At 41.3% G+C, this 21,451-nt stretch overlaps 1 protein-coding gene and 1 long non-coding RNA gene across 2 annotated transcripts in view; both read right to left on the minus strand.

The window, feature by feature from the left end:
- The window catches only part of LOC116048947 (microtubule-associated protein 4), a 155,312-nt gene that overhangs the window by 31,517 nt on the left and 102,344 nt on the right, over positions 1–21,451 (minus strand).
- Positions 13,806–18,415, minus strand: LOC118494381. Its single transcript, XR_004896514.1, has 3 exons — positions 18,294–18,415; positions 17,713–17,714; positions 13,806–13,816 (listed from the first exon to the last, which is right to left on the minus strand). It is a non-coding gene; the product is annotated as an uncharacterized LOC118494381 (long non-coding RNA).

Consider the following 21,451-nt stretch of genomic DNA (forward strand, 5'->3'; position numbering starts at 1 on the left):
GTACATGTTATAAAGAAAGACATGGGATTTATTGTTTTGTTTTTTACTGTGGTATCGAATTAGGTATTAAGAATTATGAAATTTCAATATTTTTTTATAATGTTCAAATGTTTAAATAAATTGAATTAATGTATAAGTATTATTCTTTTTTTCTTTCTTTTTTTACACACCGTGGAATCGACTTTGGTATCGAGTATCATGTACATTTGGTGGTATCGGTACCGACTACTAGATTTTTGGTATTGTGACATACCTAGTTAGAAGGTGCATATTTTTACACTTGAATTCTAAATGAAATTATGAAAGTTCATATGCAGTGAACATTGTAAAATCTGCTATCACTGGAAAAAGTAAGTTGCGCTCATTCCAGTAGTACGTGAAGTATAGTATAGTATATTCTAGTTTGATTGAGTTATGATACTAAGAAAATAAGGTGCAAGCCCACACAAAGACAAACAAACAAGTACGCAAACAAATGCACACACAGCTGCATTGTATCACTTTAACAACCATTAGCAAGAGCAAACACATGTCCATGTTCCAAAGGAATTTACTACAACTGAACACAGGGCTGCTGCTGGAAAGAACCTTCTCCCGACAGAACATTACGTGACAATTATGTGCTTGATTCTGAGAGTGAAGGCGGCTGAAAATCTGCCTGAAACCAGGAAATATTACGAGACTGAAATAATTTGACATGACAGAAGATCTACTAACTCCAGGCGTATGTTTAGCGTGGGTTTTGCTTTGTGTCTGTTGAAATTGAAGCGGGTGGACCAAAGTCTGATCTCTTTTAGTTTAATTTATTTTACCCTTTCTTTTCAAATCAGCGGAATCTCTGCTTTATGCAATACTTATATATATTCTTATATATTCTAATGTATCCTTCTTTCTCCTTTTTTTTTGGCTATCTTCCCTTGATCATTCCATATTATTATGCCCTCCTATTCTGTTCAACCATGATTCACCTAAACCTATACTTCCTGTTTTCCATCATTAATCTGCATCTCTCCCTCCCTTCCCCCACCCCCCCATTTATTACCCCACCCAATCCTCTTTCTCCTTTTTAAAATATGCTTCTCATTATTTCCAACAACCTCTTTAGAGAGATGGAGCTAAGACAAAGCTATAGTATACTGCACATTTGCAACACACAATAGAGCTGCATGCATTGCCCACAATACATCATTGTTTGGGGAAAACGTTAACTCCTAAACAGGTTTTGTTTTTCAAGTAACCAAACAGTCATGCATTTCTTTGCTTTATCCAGTGTGGACATAAAAGTTTTTTACACAATGACCCATGAAATAACACCATGACCTTGGTAAGAAAGCAAACAGATGCAAACATACAACACAAAGCCTGTGGCTTGATGACTCTGCCATGCTCCTGTTTAGACTTCAGGGGGCAGAAAATAAAGATCACTGCCCCTTTAATACTCCAGTGGCCAGGCTGACAGCAGCCCCTGCCACCCTCAGCTTTGTGGCGGAAGGCGAAAAGAACCCCGGCGTGCGAGCAAAGAGGAAAAGAAAGAGACGTACAAAAGGGGAAGAGACAAAAAGTGGGAGACAGACACAAAGGGAAGATGGTCATTGTAGAAAGCACCACCATACTGGGCCGCACTTCCCAGTCAGTGACCCCATTTTGGCTCAGAGGCGGTCATTATCTGACATGACCGTGACTGTCTTCACCAAGAATCTAATGAGCAATCAGAGCAACAGGAAGACAGGCAAAAAAAGAATGGAGTATGAGAGAAAATGAGGTTGGACAAAGACAAAGTCTCCATCAGCTATAATGAGCTGTGTTACCCTGACTCTTTATCTACAGTATATGTCAGCTGGAGAGTCGGCTACTATACGACCTCATGCTGCAAGCTTGCAGTATTGTGCTGCAACACACATTTGTATGCATATGAATAGACACACTCAGTAGCATATGAACATAGCCACCTGTGTCCACAAATGCAAAAACTAAGACAATATACCTGTGTCCCAGTATTCACACACTTTAAATTGATCTATTCACACACTCTGTGGCTGATCTGTATCTAAAATTGGCATGCGGTCTTTGACCAACACAACGAGACAGATAATACCATCGTGGAATGTCAAGTAGCCTGCTGGGGGCAGATCTGTTGCTGTCGACTTCTCTCAGCTTTTCATTATTTCTCTTTCCCTCTCTATCTCTCCAGCTGTCTGACAATCCTCTTTTCAGTCTGCCTCTGAAGCTATGCCTAACCCCAAGCCATTTGCAAGCTTAGACCAGACAACCAAGTATGGTTAGAAACTGAAACTGAAAATAAATGAAATGTTCGAACAATCAACGAACAATCACTGCCTTAATCAATAGATCAATACACCCGCAAGATCTTTTTAATAGTCCTCCCTTAGTAGTCCTCAATGATAAGGGTAGTAGTATTGAGATGCTATTTGAATAATGACTCATTAGGGTTGCTGGTAACAAGACATCTTTTCTGTTTGTGCTTGACTGTAGCTCACAAATCCACCAAACAGAAGACAACACTTGATCAATACATGATCTTTCCTATTAGACCTTCCTAATTCCCTGCCTGCATGCTGCACCCATTTTAACTCTTCAGCACCAAATCCCTTCAATTAAATTGCCACACCACTTTTTGGGTTGGGTGACAGCAGTCTGTGAAAGTTATTCATAGTGCTATCCTGCATCCTGCAAGCAATTTAACATGTTTGCCAGTCAGACTTTGACAGTTTGTGAACAAACACAGTTAAAAGGGGGAGACTGCACACATGACTTCCACCTACCATCCAGTGTGAAGAAGGGGTTAATGCTGGAGTTCAAGCCAAGGCTGGTAAAGCTACCAGTGGCAAGGTCACCATCAATGTCCCATGTCGATTTGTTGCCAGCTCCAAATTCTACACCTGCACTAGTGTCGACTTTAGTATCTGCTTTATTGCCGTCAAACTCAGCATCTTTAGCCATGTCCGATTTGCGACCAGTTTCCCCATCACTGTCAGAGTCTACAGGCATATCAGTGCGGGTATTCCCGCTGCTGAGCCCCTTGGGGCTGAGGGGCACTGAAAGCAAAATGCCACCTGGCTCCTTTTCCACCTTAAAGTCCTCCACTGGGGCCTCTAGTGGTGACAGAGGGAAACCAGCATTGCTGTCCTTAAGCAGTGGGAATGGGGAGAGGCAAAGTCGTGGTTCAGGTGAGGTTTGCCGCAGATCGATGTGTGTGGTGCCAGCTGCCGAGAGGGTGACCGGCGGGGTCTGGGGCTGATCTTCTGCGACGGTAAGTGAGCGCTTCATGGAGTGTGGTGAGCGACGTGGACCACCCATGGGTGACTCCAGCTGGTCCAGTTCGGCCTCATCTCCACCTGGGTATTTATCAGGCAGCTCTAGACTGGTTGGTACCGATAGGTGGGAACATTCAGACATTGCACGGCGCATAGCCTTCCTCTGCTGCTGAGCTCGCCCCATAAAACAGGGCTCCAACTCCTCCTCTTCTTCTATCTCTTCCTCCTCGCTGTTGTCCCCCGAAGAGCCTTCTGATAATTCTCGGGCCCCCAGGGCTGCCCCGGCTCCGGCCAAAACCTCATCGCCTCTCTCCAAGTGATTGTCATTGACCACTCCAATGACGCAGTAGTTAGGAGCCACCTGGGGCATGGCAACCTTTGGGCTGGATTCAGCAAAACAGGAGTTGTTCCATGGTTCAGATGGTGAGTCTCCATCTACTGGGGATGCCTCCATCAGTGAGGCTCCCACTGAGTGTGAAGGCATGGCACTAGTGGGTGATGACAACTCCATATGCCTGGCTGGGGATCCAGGAACTGGTGGCAGGGAGACCCTGCTGGTACCCCCACATCCCAGGGCAGAGGGTAGTCTGCCTGGGGAAGCTGGAGAGGGAGATGGGGAGGAGGACAGAGTGCTGCTGGGGCTTTCCCCTGCGCTGCCCAGTGATGCATTACCCAGCGAGGTGCTTCCAGACATGCCCCCAATCCTGCCCGGCATCTTCAACTCCGCATCCATTCTGCCCCTGCCGGGCTGCTCAAAGAAGCACAGCTTGTCTTCATCTGTGAGTCCAGTCGGTGCCAGAGCCCCACTACCTACCACCAGGCCCCTCGGGTTGCCCGTGTCCATGCCTGTGGGAGCCTGCCAATCCCAGCTCTGAGCTGGCACGGCGGACGTTAGAGACGGCACCTTACACAGCTCACTGTACTCTGAGAAAGGAGAGGCAGGCTGCTGATTAGAGAGAGAAGACATGCTGTCTCTCCTTTCTGTTCTCTTTCTTCCCCTTTCTTTGTTTCACAGTCGGTCTTTGTCTCAGTCTCAGGTGTTTAAAGGTAATCTTCACCACTTCTGTTCCCTTCTCTCCCTCTTTCCTTTGTTGTCTTGCACTGTTGTTCCTTTTCGTTCAATCACTCAGGTGTGCTCTGTGTGTGTGCGTGGAGTCTCTCGTGCTGTGCCTCTGCTCATAACTCAAACACACACTGAGGGTGAACAGGATGTGTAGATCTCTCCCTCATTCGCTCCCTCTTTCTCTCTCTCTCTCTCTCTCTGGTACTCTCACTGATTATTACAGTGGTCACGTGACCCAGTTATGGTAGCCAATTGGCTGCTGCCAGTTCCAAGATCACACCCAGTGAGGTGGAGTGAGTAAGCCCCCTCCCCTCTAGCTGTCTCTTTCTCTCCACATTTTTCTCCTCTCAACACCTTTCTTTCTCTTGTTCTGTCTCATGGCAAAAAGCACAACGTGTACACACACACACACACACACACACACAGGAATGTCTTCCCCCCAGGGAGGACTGAGTGAGGGCTGAAGCAGGCGCTTCGGGGGGAAAGTGGATTTGAACTCAAAACCTCTCCAAAGCATACCGCTCCACACCTCCACATCTCTGATGCCCTCCAGAGCAATAAAAATGGATTTCTATCTGAACTGACCTGTTAATACACTTTTTCCCTTTGCTTTACACACCTTCTCTGTACTTCATTAGCTCCTCTTTTTGTCTGACCTAATGCTGTGCTCTGTATAAAATATAAAACGATGTAGGCTCAAATCTCAAAGCCTGGGGTCTAGTCTACTACCTCTCCAGGAGTGCTTTGTAACACCTCCTTGTTACAAACAAGTACATGGTGCTTGTTGTAGGGCTGCAGACAACCTTTGCTCCAAAATGTGCTGGTTTTGAGATAGGAAGAAAGAGAGAGGGACAAATCTGATAAGAGAAATAATGGCATGAACAACAGTGTGTGTAAATGGGTGAGAATATGCAAAAACATTTTTTATTAAACTTGCATGTATTTATTTATTTTTAAACTTTGTTTTTAGTGAAAATAAAGTATTTATGAGCCAGTGGAACAACATTTTGTTCATATGTGCACTCTGTATGTACAGTTGAATGACAATAAAATCTATCTATCTATCTATCTATCTTAGCAAAAAGGTGTACCTAAGTATGTGTATATGTGCAAGGCAATACATGTTTCCCAGCGTTTCCAATCTAAACGCTCAGTATGAGAGAGAAGAAGAGGAAGAAGAAGAGAGGGAGATGGGAAATAGAGTTATGGGAGAAGGATGAGGAGTAAAGCCTCTGGTCAAGAGAACTTGATGTTTGAAATGAAAAACTGAAGAACTGGAGAGCTTCTTGGAACTAGTCTTTGTAAAAATAACATAGTGCTCTTTGGTAAGGGGGCATGAACATGAACATTCTCAAAGAACGTGATGTCTGTCAGACTGCATCTGGTCACATGTGGAGAATCCCACTCCATTACACCCCATACTACCATGATCATATACACACTTGGATAATTGAACACAGAGGCTATGCAAAATGCACAAACACATGCAAATTCTCAAACATTAACACATATGTCTACACACACACACACACACACACACACACACACACACACACACACACACACACAGTGTATCCACTTGGGTAGTCTATATCCTCAATGTTCTACTTCCCGGATTGCTCCGTTGCTGCCGGAAAATCTGCCGGATTTCACTCATTTAGGCCGGATATCCGTTGCATTGGGCTTCCTTTGTGTAGCGGCACCGCAACATTTCTCCGGTGCTTAGCACCACCCAAGACGATTGTGATTGGTTTAAAGAAATGCCAATAATCCAGAGCACATTTTCCTCCTATCCCCGAATGCTATGTGGAGCAGCCAGACTCTCCTCCAGCGAGCTTTGGAGGAGGGTCTGGCAAAGCGAGACTACCACTTGGGTAATCATTCTGCCACGTAGCATGTAAGAAACATTCATGAAAGACAGACATGCTCATACAAGCACAAATTCACACAATTCAGGCTAACCCAGACGAACACTGAGTCAAGCCTGTAAGGATTTAACAGGAACTCAGTTTGGTGTGCTGCACAGAAACACTTTCAGCTCCATATCCGTTACTCTGTCTTCCTGATCGCACCAAAAGTGTGATTCCCAATGAAGTTAGAGTGACTTACAAATATACGAGGTGTCACTGTGTGTTTGTGCACTAATATGTGTTCAGGAAATCACAACTGAAAACCACCTGCGTCACACAGAAAGAAATTAAGAATAATCTAAAACATCATATATTGTCCAATGGTGGCTGAGGCCTTTATTTACCTTAACTGCAGAGAAACGCAGGGATTTCTTAAAACAGCCCTATATCAGAGATAGTCAGTATATTACTTTCTAGTAACAACGTACTTTGCATTTTTTCAAGATGTCTCCTTGCTTTGTGATCTGCTCCTGTTTTAATTTGCCGTTGATTCTGTTTGGCGTTAATGCAAATGTTGCTACTTAGATCGCTCTTCAGCTACTGTCAATTAACCTTCACCCATTCTGGGTCTGGGAATCATCATAAGGCACACCCACATCTATTAAATCTTTGCAGGTGCTGGGAAACAATAACCTGTGCAAAAAGACATACAAAATACCTTCATTATATTCATAATGAAAAATACCTTTATTTGTTAATTTCAGACAAACTTTTCACATACCTCAGAGAGAGACAGGGTTAGATGCGCAGCTATCAGATGGTGTCAATATATCATTTTATGGCTGCACACATTAAATACATAACATTATAGCTATACCTTCTACCTAACTGTCAAAGGAACTGGTACATCTAGATGGATCATTGAGGCTACCCAGCATGCATTTTAGGCAAAGGTCAGTATGTGATGGGAAAGTAAGGGTGGGCAAGAGGGAGACACATGTTGTCCTGGGGCTTTTGCTGGGCTTTGTGTGTGTGTGTGTGTGTGTGTGTGTGTGTGTCCAGTGCCAGTCAAAATAGCCGGCGGTTACAGGCGTTCTTTTGGTTGTCAGTTTGGACTGAAGGCTGAACGTCAGCAGAAAACAATGATTTATAATAGGCAGACAGGAAAACAAGGACAGGGCGAGGGATGGCGGGACAGAAGGTGAGGTGGATACAGACAGATGAGGGCAGAAAGAGGGAGGTAGAAGCGAAGAATAGGGATGAGGACTGATTGTGGAAGTCATGATGACAGTTGGCTATCTTTGGGAGGAAAAGAGGAAGAAAAGAAAGAATGAGGCAGGAGTCAGAAGCAAGGATAATGAGTAGAAGCAGGAAGCAGGTGAAGGATGGAGAGGCAGGAAAGAAAGGAAGATCAGAGTGTCAAAGGAGTATGGAGAAAGAAGGTGTAGAAGAAAAGCAAGAGGGGGTATAAGTAAAGAAAGGGCAACAAAGGATGCAGGAAGTGAGGGTAAACAGGAAAGTTGGACTAGTATGAGGGCAGTGGCGATTTGGTGGGGGGTACACATGTCGCCTCCTGACACCATGACAGGACAGGACAAAATGCAAGGCTGAAGGCTACAATACTTCTGTCTGGTTTGTCTACTGCATCTTGCTTTTTTCTAACAAACAAAAGACTGAAAAGTTCTTTTTCTGCCTCACTTGAGAATTTGGTGGTGCTTTGGAGCGGTTGCACTGCATGTCAATGAAGTGCATTGAATGGTACATCAATGCACACATGCATGTGTCCTTTGAGAGCCATTCAATAAAATATCCAAATGCAGATTGGCCAAAATCACCTTAACACTATTTCCTATCTCTAAAGGTTCAACTTCAAGAGGTCCTTATTAACAATCGTGTTCATTTGGAGGTCTAATGGCTTACTTAACAAAAGCACAACTGCAAATGGTTCTTTATACCCAAAGGAAGAATTGCTTCATAAAACACTAAATGAACAAGAGCTTTGTTTTCACTCCATGTTTCCCACTGGAAAAAAGAGTCATGCCAAGTTGGCACTGCAAAAGGGAAAGGTGGGGAGCCACTTGAAAGCAAAAGTAAATATTTTAATAGCACACAAAGGGGAAAGACAAAAAAAGAGAACGAGAAAACGTCTCTCTTCAGCCCATAGACACAACTGAAAAAAACAAAACAAATGTATAGATATCTAAAGGAACTATGTTATGTGACAAACAATAATTATTCTTTTTTTGTGTCTAGTCTTGGACCAAATAACTGCTTGGCACACAGGAATCAACCCATGTGTATAGTGTTAACAATATGACAGACCACAAAAAAAAAAAAAAAATCATTCTATTCAAACGAGAACTCTGTGTAACATGACAAATACCTTTCTGGACCATGGTTTAAAAATGCAGCAGTCATAGTCAGAATGCCTTAGAATCAATGCCTGCATGTCCCAATCAACTAAAAACAAGTGCTAAACAGCCATCAATGTGTGCATGGCAAGGTAGAGAATATTTACTTTACACCTTTTCAACAAATACAATCACAAATTACTGCATTTATTATGAATAATTCTATAATAATTCTTATTTATGGCAGCCTAAATCCCTGTAGTGTAGTAGTAATGAATGTAAATGAAATGTCTATGAGTGAATCTAGCAAAAAGAATTAATATTCTTCTTTAGAAATGCATATCCCATAGAGTAGTTACCAGCTCAGTGGACAGGTATTAAAAAAATGACATCTCGAAAGCAGAAATGAGACAATGCCCTCCTAAGAACCCTTCTCTCACATATACACAGTGTAGGTGTTTTTATGGCATTTCAATAGAGAAATAATCCCCATTCTTACCTGATATGTTGGTATCTTTTCATTTACAGTGAGCCAAAATGATGACTTCCATTTACAAATCCCTATCACAATGTCATGGCATAGCAGTAAGATATTGTCTTGTTCCTCATGTGTTGCAGCCAGTGTAACCTTTTAAGGGCTGAACTGTTCTTTGTTTTTGAAGCTTCTGAAAGCTTTCCATCTGATTTACCATGTTCATGAATGCACAACATCATGTAGGACAATAAGAGCTCTGTTGTTGTTGTTATGGCAGAACACAGTGAATGGCGGGATTTTGCTCCAGGGATGTGGCATTTTCATCACGGTGCACGCAGGTTTGGTATTTTGGTGACACACCATGAGTTTGACTTCAAGGAAGTGTGCGGAGATGTGCAGCAGGGGGTGTGCCAGTAACAATCAGGCAGCAGAGCGCAGTTTTAGGGTTTGCACTTGTTTTGGCTTTTGTGGGTTTTCCATGTGATGCCTGTTTGACCAGGTCATCTTCAAAAGTTTGCTAAGGTATTTGGGGGATGATATGTTGCCACAAAGTAGTGCATGCACATTCCATTCTTCTATCCAGTTGTGTGGGCAAAAAAGGAAAAACAATATCAAGAATGCTGTATCTTTACTCTTTTTAGGAGCATTCATTCAGTTTGTTGGGGCCTGTGACAATGTGAAATAAAACCTTAAAAAACAGAGGGCAGTAAAACAGGACACCTATGATGGAGGTGACTGTAGTTCAAAATGAACACTGTAGGTGAGGACAGCAATAGTGAGGTTTAGCTACAGTTATTTGTGCTACCAATAATAAAGAAACATGGATAAATAGCTCCACAGTGGGAACCATGCCATTACAATCATGAAATATAAAATCTACCCTTAGGTCTTACCATTCAGTATGTCTGACACAGTATGTGGTCAATGAGTTCAGGAGATCGGAGTTTGCCTTCTCCCTTCCCTCAGTCCACCCATCAATCTATGTCAAACAGCTCCTGACGACGCCTACATGTTTGGACACCATTAAAAGACAGCCTTCACCACAGTTGGAAAGCATGCCTCCACTGCAATGCCAACCAACTCAATCACTGTACAGTAACATCAACTACAGCCTGTTCCATTGCCTAGGCCTGTATTTCTGCCCCTCTGCATCACAAAACCCTGATCCCACAGAGTCACTGTCACTTTTACACATCACACCTGCACAGACAGGTAGGTGTGGTCAGACAGTTTGTTAGGCAGACAGGCTGGCAGGTGGGTAGACATGCTCCAGGTCGGTGTACTGTCGCTGCCTCTGTGTGTCACATCTTTCAAAATGTCTTCTCTCCCTGTCTGCTTGCCTATTGAAGTACCAAACTGACACCAGAGTCTCATGGGGACAAACCCACAGCCCGCCAAATGGATGACCTCACCCTGTCTGACTGGCAAAGACACACACACACACACACACACACACACACACACACACACACACACACACACACACACACACACACACACACACACACACACACACACACACTACAAAGTGTTATATAATCCCACTGGGGGACAGAAGTGCCTAATAACCCGTGCAGGCTACTGGGAAGGCATTCAGACAAACCAAAAGCCGTGGCCAATCAAAGGGTTGCATGCCACCTTTAAATGGTCTGATTGATTCAGGGTAACAGTGACAGGAAACAGCTGTGTTTTCCACAATAAAACACTGAAGTTTTCTTCTTATACTGCCATGTTCCTCTCTTGTCTTGTAGGCCTGGGAGATATAGCAAACATGTCAATATCAACATATGATATGATATTGATATCTTCTAAATTCTTGTTGTTTAGGGTTATGTCGTTTTCTGTGCTGAAGTTTCTCAGAAGCAGGGCTCATCTCTCCTGTCTTTTCATCTGATTCCAAAACGTATTTATCCCCCCCCAAAAAACGATTTGCTGTGGTTATCTCCATAGTAATGACTGTAGCAACAAGCTGTAACCTCTGTTTAAGCCTGTTGGCTGCTAACTCTAGCAGGAGGATAACACGGTGTAGGCAGCACTGATTGTTTTCATTTTTCTCGCTACTGACAGCACTCCAAATTTACAAACAACAGAGCTACGGGTTGAAATCAACCGGAATTTTCCTTTGAGGACTGTTGAAAGACTTCATTATTGGTTTGAAACAGTTTCATATGTGTGATGTTATTTTGTCTTTGTTGTATGTCTCGGTTTATTATTTTCCTTATCGAGAAAGTGTTTATATTACAATCCATGTTTTTATAGTTTATATCGCCTAAGCCCAATTGTCTTGTCTTGTTTCTTACAATTTCCAGGCTCCTTCAACGTGTAATGAGGTTGTACTATACGTTCCCATGCAGGTTATCTTAAACTGCCAAACATAAAGTCAGCTAAAAAAGTGAGAAATTGCTTTACTGTGGCCTGAATAATACAGACAGACATTTTTTCTACATGCTAATTCACCTATGAAAGGCAGAAATAGAGAGAAGGAGTGATGAACACAGGTGTGGAGAGAGAGGAGGATAATCTCAGCAGGAGGTGTTGGAGAAATGGATTATGGAAGGAGATAGAGCCTTTAGTGCCGGCTATTTATAGCCGGCATCTCCTTCGCAGCCCGTCACAACACCCCCATCCTCGCTAAACATCCATTGTTTCCTCTGTAGCCCCTCTTCCCATTAGTCGCCAAAGCAACTGCCTCCTGTTGCTATGGCAACTGGCTCCTCATCAGTGTGCCGGCTTGAGCCACGTGGGGGGTTGGGGGAAATAGTTTGAGGGGATGTTTTAGTGGTGATGGTGGGGGTATCGTCTGAAGAATCAGGGGCTGAGGCAGGGAGGATAATGTGTGTGCGTGTGTGTGTGTGTGTGTGTGTGTGTGTGTGTGTGTGTGTGAGGAAGGGGAGGGTTATTAATATGCTACAAACCCCAGGGAGGATTTTCCACTATGCTAATATACTCTGCCTATTGCCACAGGTCAAAGAGTTTGCTCCAGTCAGTGGTGTCTCTGTATTAATTACAGTTGTCAGGCAAGAAAGCAGTTCCTTGGAAACCAGTCTGATGATGGAGAGATAGATGACGGATGAACAAAGACATCCGTACTGGGCTAAAGCACATGATGTGCAGACACGGAAAAACACAAAAACATGTATAGCACATACAGATAGGGTTGGGTACCGAACCCGGTACTTTTACCGGTACCGACCGAATCACGTCGGTACTATCGAATATTGGTTCACGTCAAATCAAACGGTGCCAAGCTTATCTGTCCTCTCTGCATGTTGACAGAGAGCAGAGGTCTGACACACACACACACGCGCGCAGAGGTGCGGACGGAGTAAACTATGTCGGCTCTGCGGTTTTGTTGAAGTAACAGTGAGTCACGGCAGTGCCGATAAAGCGGTTTCAGGTGCGGTTACAGTTTTTTCACGCAGACACCTTTCACTCTGCACCGTGATATGATATTAATGGCGAGCCGAAAGCGGTCGCAGTGCTGTTGACGTTACACTTCCTCTGAGCAGGCACAATGGTGGTTGTGTGCCCTGGGGACTGACTGACAGGCTGAGGTTCTAAGGCAAGGCAACTTTATTTCTACAGCACCTTTCAGCAACAAGGCAATTCAAAGTGCTTTACATGAAACATTAAAGAGCAGTTAAAAACAGTCATGATGAAAATAAAACTAGGCTAAAATAGAATAATATACAAAAACAAGAATAAAAGTTGAATAATTATTAAATTTAATAGGTTGTAGGGATCGGTTTGGGAGGAGAGAGGGAGGGGTTTTATTTTTGTTTTTGTTTAATTTCTGTCAGTGTAAAATATTCTAAATAAATAACATAATGTTCTAAGTAAATAGGTTTGGAATTATTTTTACAACTGAAATAATTTTTTTGTAATTACAGAGGGAAAGTACCGAAAAAAGTACCGTTGGGTACCGGAACCGAATTCCAGGTACCAGTATCGGTAGTGGTATTGGTTCAGATGCGAAAGGTACCCAACCTTACATACAGAAGTCGTGTTAACCGAATATTTTCCGGCAGCTCAGGGTTCGAGTCCAACCTGCAGCCATTTGCTGCACGCCCCTCTCTCCCCCCTTTCCTGTCTACAGCTGTCCTGTCTATTAAAGGCTAAAATGCCCCAAAAAATTGTCTTTAAAAATAAAAAAATGTAATGCTGTTAAATATTTCTTATTATCATTTAAAAATGACAATTAAAAAAAGACGGGTAACAATAGATTATGATCTAGTCTAACGCAACCTCTGCACATGCACATTAGGGTTGGTCATTGTTTGGCTTTTTCTGATACCGGTGCTAAAACAATACTGCGACGAGCCACTTCTGGGACGCACTGCCTTCTCTGCTGGTGGAATCACAAGCATTGTCTTGACTGGTGGAATTTAGAGCTAAGGAGTACACACTCTTAAATATAGTGGAGTAGAAGTACAAAGTAGCATAAAAACTTAAAAGTAAAGTAAGTACAAGTAAGAAGCTAAAAAAACACATAGGCAGCACTATTGTACAAGGTCAACTTCCCAACAATACAAACCGTTAACTTTACCTTCAGCCAAACCAATCCGGCTGACAAAAATGTTAGATTTTGCTTCAAAGAATAGTTTATCCCCCAGGAGAAATTATTATATTGTATGTTTGACATTAGAGACACAGGAAAATGAAAAAAGGATTGCTCAGATAATACTGTTCTCCATGGGATGCCAATGAACATTGACCAGCTGGTTGCCGGAGCTGGGCTGTATCTCTCTATCACACCAAACGTTTTTCCCTTTGTTCATCCATATGTTATACATATGTCACTTCTTGCATTACTTGGTGATAAAAAAAAAAAAAAAAAAGGATTTGCCTAAATAGTGCATAATTAAGAGAGGAGTGAGTGTCTCATTCATTTTTATTAATTAATGACATAATAGCCAGCGGCTTTACTATTCCCTATGAAGCAGCTGCAACTGCCTTATCTATTAAGTTCATTATTCATAATGAATGAATCTGGCACCCCTGGCCAACATGGACATATCTACTCCATCCATTGCAGTCTCTGTCTCTTTGTCACAAACACGTACAAAACCACAAACTCTTGCCTGTGTTTACAACATTTACCACCAATATCATCAGATGTCCACCAACAATTTTCTATTCCTCCTACCATGACGCTCATTATCCCGGAGGGCATGCAGTCTGTTGGCCATTATGGACAGCAACACAGAGCGCTGAGCTGGGCTCCTAAAACCAAAAAGGTAATTGGACGGGAAACCATGCTGCGTGAGACAAAATTAATCTACAAAATAAAGAACGACAGGGAAATTGAAAATGTGACATTTCCATCTGTTACCACTATTAGGTGCCAGCCTGTCACTTTATCCTGAATTTAATTATACGGGCAATTTGGAGGGGGGGGGGGCCCTGTGGCTCAAGTGGCAGAGTGGTTGTCTACCAATCGGAAGGTCGGTGGTTTGATCCCTGGCTCTGCAGTCATTTCAAAGTGTCCTTGGGAAAGACAGTGAACCCTGAATTGCTCCGGATTCTGCCATTAGTGTGTGAATGCGTGTGTGAATGCTGCCTGCCTGAAACTGCTTTGAGTAGTCTTTAAGACTATAAAAGCGCTATATAAATACAGTCCATTTACATTCAACAATGTAATCAAAGCATATTAATTAACTATGTATTTGTAGCATTTAAATAAAGATAGAGGGCAGCTGGAAGTTGGGCTAATCCATAGTACTAAAAGACCTAAAATGATATCTAGTTATCATATCTAAGCCACCTGAGCCAATACATTTTTTTAACACGAACTACATGGGAGATATTTTTTTGGGTTACAATATTGTACATCAGCCCTAAATATCTTGTTGAGCTCTAAATACAGCACAGTCATTGGTTGGCCCATGTGCTGTGTTTACTGACACTGAAGAGGAATAAATCTTGGTCATTACATACGATTTGAATAAGATTTCGATTTGAGTACAATTTTGCTAAGATCCCAAGTGAATAAAACAAAAGAAAACTGTGTGCCGCGTTGTGTCTAAAGTCGGGACTAGGTTATCGCTAGCCTGCAGTTCCTGTTGTTTGGTGTTACTAGACAAAGTCAGTTCCTATATATTAAGCCTGAGGTGGCATTTCAATTCCATTTTCAGGATTAGTCCACCTGTGTCACAGCCAGACACTCATCAGGCAGTCGCAGGTTGGAAAAAAACACCTCAGCACCAGGCACTTTACCATCGCTCCATCCTGCTCGCTCTCTTCCAGGCTGCCGGAAGGTTATTTCATACCAGTGACAGCTCAGTCTCTGCCCCATCTACTTCACTCTCCTCCTCCTCCTCCTTTTAAAATGCTTTCAATTTTTAATAACCCTTAAATGGTAAAAGGCTCTTGACACATATCGATATAATTTGACACTCACATGGCAGGAATTTGAACTTTCAATGTAGAATGTACTATTGTCTGGTACTCAGCTCAGACTGTTCTTTGATGGCACTAAGTCTTTCCTCCTCCTCTCTCATCTCTGTCTGTATGCCTGCTGGTTTAGGATATCTCCATATTTCACAGACTGGTACAGAAATGCACCAGTGCCTCCCTTGTTTACTTGTTTTGCATAATTGTAAGATGCTGAAAGGGGGGGAGGCTTTGCTGTAACTGACTGCCTCCCACTGAGGTCTGTGCAATGTAATCATTTACCAAAACATACCACCACAAAACCTAGACAGTAGCATGCCTGCTCTATCTGTTTCTACATTTTGTTATTATGACAACATACAGTACCCACTGCAAAGGACAACAAGGACACAGAAAAATAAAAGGACATGAAAAGTAAAATAAAAAGTCCTATGTTCAACGACTCAAGAAAGAAGAAAATATAGGAGAAGGTTAGACACAGTTGATGAGTAAAAATATATTTTAAGTTGGCTACTGAATGGTTCAATAGTGTGAGATAAACTGAGAAAAGTTTAGTTTTGGGGCAGCTTTTGAGAGAGTCTTGGATCTAGGGATTACCTGATGCATTTGTTCGTCAAATTTCAAAGCTGAATCAAATACGACACCAAGATTACAGTATTTGCATGTAACTCAAAATGGGAAATGGTGCCCAGATGAGGAGTAAGCAGTATAACTTTAGAATTGTTAGGTCATTAAACTGGAGAAGGTTCTAAGCCATGCAGGAGTCGTGTCCCGAAGACAGTAAATAAAGTGTGCTAGTTTAATTATTAGGCTCTAGATGTAAGTGAATGTGGTTGTCATTAGCATTTTATTAGATAATACGAGGAGCATATAACTTGAGAAAAGAATGGGTCCAAGTATAGGACTTTGGAGAATATGGGGGGTGAGGATTTTAATTTGAAAAGTTTGAGAAACGATCCACCATCAGATGCTCTCCTCAGATACTTTATTATTAAAGCTTTAGTGTGTAACTTTTTGATATTAATGAACGTCCGTTACATTCCAGCCATTGCCAAATGAGTTGCTAGAAAGCTAATTAAGACTATCAGCTCCACACAACTCTCTCTGGATTTCTCAGTATGACTATGTTCAGAAGATTGTGTGGCACTGTAGCATCAAGTATTTTTATTTGATTTATAAACATAATTTTGTATGTAAAACCAGTTCCACAGTGCCTTCTGACAGCCTTCAGAATGAGGGCATAACATTTGTGAAGCAATGTTTTTTTCCGTTGGTCAGACAGTTGGTTTTATTGTAGATCAAAGTGTGAGATTTTGGAGTTGACATACAATCATTTTCTGTAAAATCACAAAATGTTTTCAAAATAAATGTGGATGCCCTCTGGTCTTTTGAGGCTCTTATTGGTAGACTGATTGGTATTTCTGCCTCTTCTACCGTGCCTTACTGCCTAGTCTTGCAAAAGGATCTTGGTCTGTGATTCTGTCTAACAATTACGTTTTAGAGAATGAGGACACCCTACTATGAAGAATGTGTTAAATAATTAATATGTATCCAACTGGAAACAATTTATTGATCGATTTCTAAAACAGAATCTTATAATTAATGGTGAAATGGTAATACAGTAACAAATGTGAGAAATTAACCCCTAATTACAAGAAGTATACTGATCTGAAATAATGGCACAGTAGAGTTGTACCTGTGTTGTGTCCATTTCATAGTTTTGTGTGCGTCTGTATCAAACAAAAACGGTACCATCAGCAAGTGTGCTATCAATGTAGTGTCTCAATACTGTGACTCTAGCATCTGTTGCTGTTCCTAGGGCAACATTAACTGGTTGCTATGACAACTCCCCCTTCCTGTTCTTTTCCTTCCTCTTGTCCCTCCCCAAAGGCACTTCAAGTCTCTATCTGTCTACCACTGGAAACTTGAAAATACCAATTTGACCTTTATGACACGCCCGCTCCATTCTGTCTGTTTTTTGACCAAAGTCTCTCCCTAGTATTTTTTGGATAATGTCGCCAGATGAACCTTTTCGACCGCTGCCTGTTTTTTGAAACAAGCCTCTGTCTTCTGTTTAAACCATTGCTTGATCTTTGTATCGCTTCTGTACAATAAGTCCCCATTTGTGACTTTTACTGCATGTCTGAGTCCTGTATTCTGAGTCCCCTGTTTGCACCCAGTCTGACACTTTATCAACATTTTGTCTAGAATGCAGTCTACAGCCTCCGTAATCTAGTTAAACTAGTTCACAATAAGCAATTCTGTGTGTGACTATTTTACAGTGAGGGAATCAGGTTTAAGTAACTACTAAGTAAGTAAGAGTAAATTACTAAAGTGACATATTAGGACGCTGATAGTCTATATCCACGACGTTCCACTTCCGAGATTGCTCCAGTGCTGTGGGAAATTCTGCCGGATCACGCTCTTTTCACCCGGATATCTGTCATCTTCCGCTTTCTTTGTGTTGAAAGAATAAACACTTTTTTTTCAGTTTGTATGGCTGAAATGCCCATTCCTGCACACTTTGAAAGAAATAAGTTGACGATGCATTCACTCAATAACATGACACAATAGTAAATGGTAAATATTCAGTTAATAGGGCCTGTACAGTTTTCAACATGGTAAAATACTCCAAAGTATAACTGCAACCTTCTGTATTGGCCCTGTAAAGTACAGATTGGGGACAGATACATGATTAAAGGTTAAAGGTGTTGGGCCACCATGAGCCTACAGGACAGCTTCAGTGCTCCTTGTCACATATGTCACATATGTCACACATTTCATCATCCACACACTTCCACTGTTAAATTGAATGCAGTACAGAGGTGGATGAATAATTTCTTTGTCATCATGTATTTGTTTTTTTGTTGTTGTTTGTTTTGTCACCATTATGTGGACCTTTTAATGTTTAGTGAATGAGTGCTGTATGACTGCTGGCTGTCTCTATGTTAGTCCTATGTCACCTGCCTAGGGACTACAGATGAAAAGTAGTTATTTTTACTAATTCTGGCATATTTACATGGTGTTTTTATACAACAATGTTCATAAATATGCATGGTCCCTATTAAATAAACCAATAAAATAAAAAAAATTAAATATTTTCCAAGTCTGTGGACTTTTAATGAACATGGCCATGTTTTCAAAAATAAATTTCTTCAATTGTTGTTTGGCATGAAGACATCACACTCTCTCCCTCTGAGAGACAATAATTATTCACCAGAATTAATTTCTGAAAGTATTTGCTACTTGACACCAGCCTACGTTATGTGGAAAGGAATTCCACCTCAACAGTGGAATCTTCTATCTCAGACTATAAAGGTTATGTCTATAAGTCGATGAGTCGATAAGTCTATAAGGTCTGGGACAGCAAGCATCCATTTATTATTGTTAGGGAAATTATGATACATACTTTCCCTCTTGTTATTTATTAAACTGTTTGCACAGAATAATATTATACTGAATACTCTAAACAAGATAACATGGAGCCATTGCGTGTCCTTGTCTGAGCACGGTGTGTTCCTGAAGGCATACATGCCCTCCCAGACCAGATAGGGGAGACGTCATCGACTCTGACAAGGTAACAATTGACGACATCTACTCTGTAGCATAATTTATTACATTTCACTGGGTTTTATAAAAAGCAGCTGTAGAGAGCTTTTCATCAGGTCATTGTACTATTCTGTAGTGCGGAGACTGCCTCCTTGTTGGGTTCTCAAGTAAAAGGAACTTTAATATATCTTCAGTGGTCTCTGTCTATCATTTGATAATGAAAATATTCTAACAATTATGCAATGATTTTCCAGGAGACAGTTACTCTATCGTATGCTCTGACATAATTTGGACAGCCGATTTAAATATTATTGTTACAGAGAAATAGTAGGATCATATAATGTATGTATTACAAGGGTATCAAGAGACATACAAATTAGAATAATCCAATTTAAGATCCTTAATCGCTTGTATTGGACTCCCTCCAGACTGTTTAGGCTGAAGCTCAGGGACAACGCCAACTGTTGGAAATGCTTCTTCACCTATTATGGGAATGTCCCACGATTCAGAACTATTGGCTAGAGGTTAATGGGCATATAAAAAAACATTACCTGGACCAACTTTGAGCTCTGCCCAAGGCTATATGTTTTCAGTGATCCACAAATGACATCTCACTTTGGAGCCACAGATTTTATTTAGACCAGTATAATGTTGGGAAAGCAAATTATAATGTGAAACTGCAGGAACATATCTCAATGTAAAGCACACACCATGTACATAAATGTACATAGTTATTCCCTTGTCATGCATTGTTTTAAATATTTGAACATTTAACGCTTTTAACGTCATTTTTTTGTATTTTGTATAGTTTACTCATCTCTCTGCTTGCTTGTCTATCTTTTTCCATGCCTCTGCCACTCTGTTTTTCTGGACACTCCTCAGATCCGTCCATTTCCGGTCATTCAGTTTTTATAAAGTCTCTCAGTCTGTCTGAAGTCAGCCTGCCTAAGGAAACGGCTTCTGTTTTTCAGATGCTTTCCTCTTAGGCATTTTAGGCCTTTATTCAATAGGTCAGCTTAGACATGAAAGGGGAGAGAGAGAGAGAGAGAGAGTGACATACAACAAAGGGCCGCAGGTCAGAACCGAACCCTCGGCTGGTGCGGCGAGGACCAAGCCTCTGTAAATGGGCATGCGCTCCACCAGGTGAGCTACCCAGGAAGCCCAGCATCTACTTTTATTTATTTATATTTAATAGAAGCTGAATCTGCAAAACACACTCTCTTCAATGCTCTTACACACAAAACTTTCATGCAATGTACGAAGTAGACTTCAGCTAAATGTAACAAAAGACAACTGCCTGTCTGTGTTGTGACACATGTTAAAATCTTTTGTTAAAATCGTTGAAAATGTGCTGATCCAAAGAACCAAGCTATTGCCATAATGATACCATACATACCTACGTGTATATATATATATATATATGATACCTTATATAACATACATTTAGGGATTTGTTTCTCATTTCGAGCAAAGCTGACATTTTGGATTTATCTTGGCAGGACACTGAAAAAATACTGTACAGTACAGACCTACTTGTTTGCTTACCTGCTGCCTAAGCAAATCTCAGAACATTAAGTTGCTCTACTAAATAGGAAATCAGGTCAACTTCTTTTTACAGGGGAAAAAGTTTTTAGGTATTTAGCCAGGCAAGCTTTTCAAGTCATGTTTTGCACAAGTTTGGAGTAATCAAACTTCTGGAAAAAAGGCCTCTTATCACAAATGTCAGAAGGGATAATTACATTAGAGTGTAGCACAATATTACATTACATATTACATTACATTACATTTTTGTAGTATGTATGTGTGCGTGGATGTCATATGTCTGTGTGCCTATGTGTATGTATGATGTGTATAAGCTATTGGACACCTTAATTTCCTCCTGGAGAAATAAAGTATCTCTATCTATAAATTTCAACTCATTATTGTAGTGATGGGGAATAGTCTCCAGCCTGTCAAAACAGTTTTATAAAGTGTTCCTTAGTTCTGAAATAACTTTTGTAAAGTCTGAGAAAGGGTGTAAAAAACAATCAAGAAGTTGCTGATGGCTAATTTGCTGAACATCAATAAGATTTTGGTTGGTGCTTTAACTAGCCAGATTTGCAATTGATTCCTAGAAGTTAAAAAGGGGGTATTATTGTGGAGGATTATGCTATTGCTGTTATTTATAGGGGTGTGCAAAAAAATCGATTCACATTCGTATCGCGATTCAAGTTCTACCGATTCAAAATCGATTCATAGAATTCCAAAAATCGATTAATTCTTGTCATAATCAGAAGAACGAGTGCAGCAGAAGTAGTTTAGTCGGCGCAAACAATGGCAAAACTCACAGAAAGAATTATTCAACCTGCTCCATTCTCATTGAAGGGGAGAGTTTGGACACATTTCGGCTTTTTTAACCTCGAGGGGAGACAGAACTTGATAGGAATCATGCTATATGCAGGCTTTGCAAAGCGAAAGTTAAGTATTTTGGAAACACCACAAACTTGAGAACTCAC

The sequence above is a fragment of the Sander lucioperca genome, chromosome 23 (genome assembly GCF_008315115.2).
Source record: "Sander lucioperca isolate FBNREF2018 chromosome 23, SLUC_FBN_1.2, whole genome shotgun sequence".
NCBI classification, from domain to species: Eukaryota; Metazoa; Chordata; class Actinopteri; order Perciformes; family Percidae; genus Sander; species Sander lucioperca.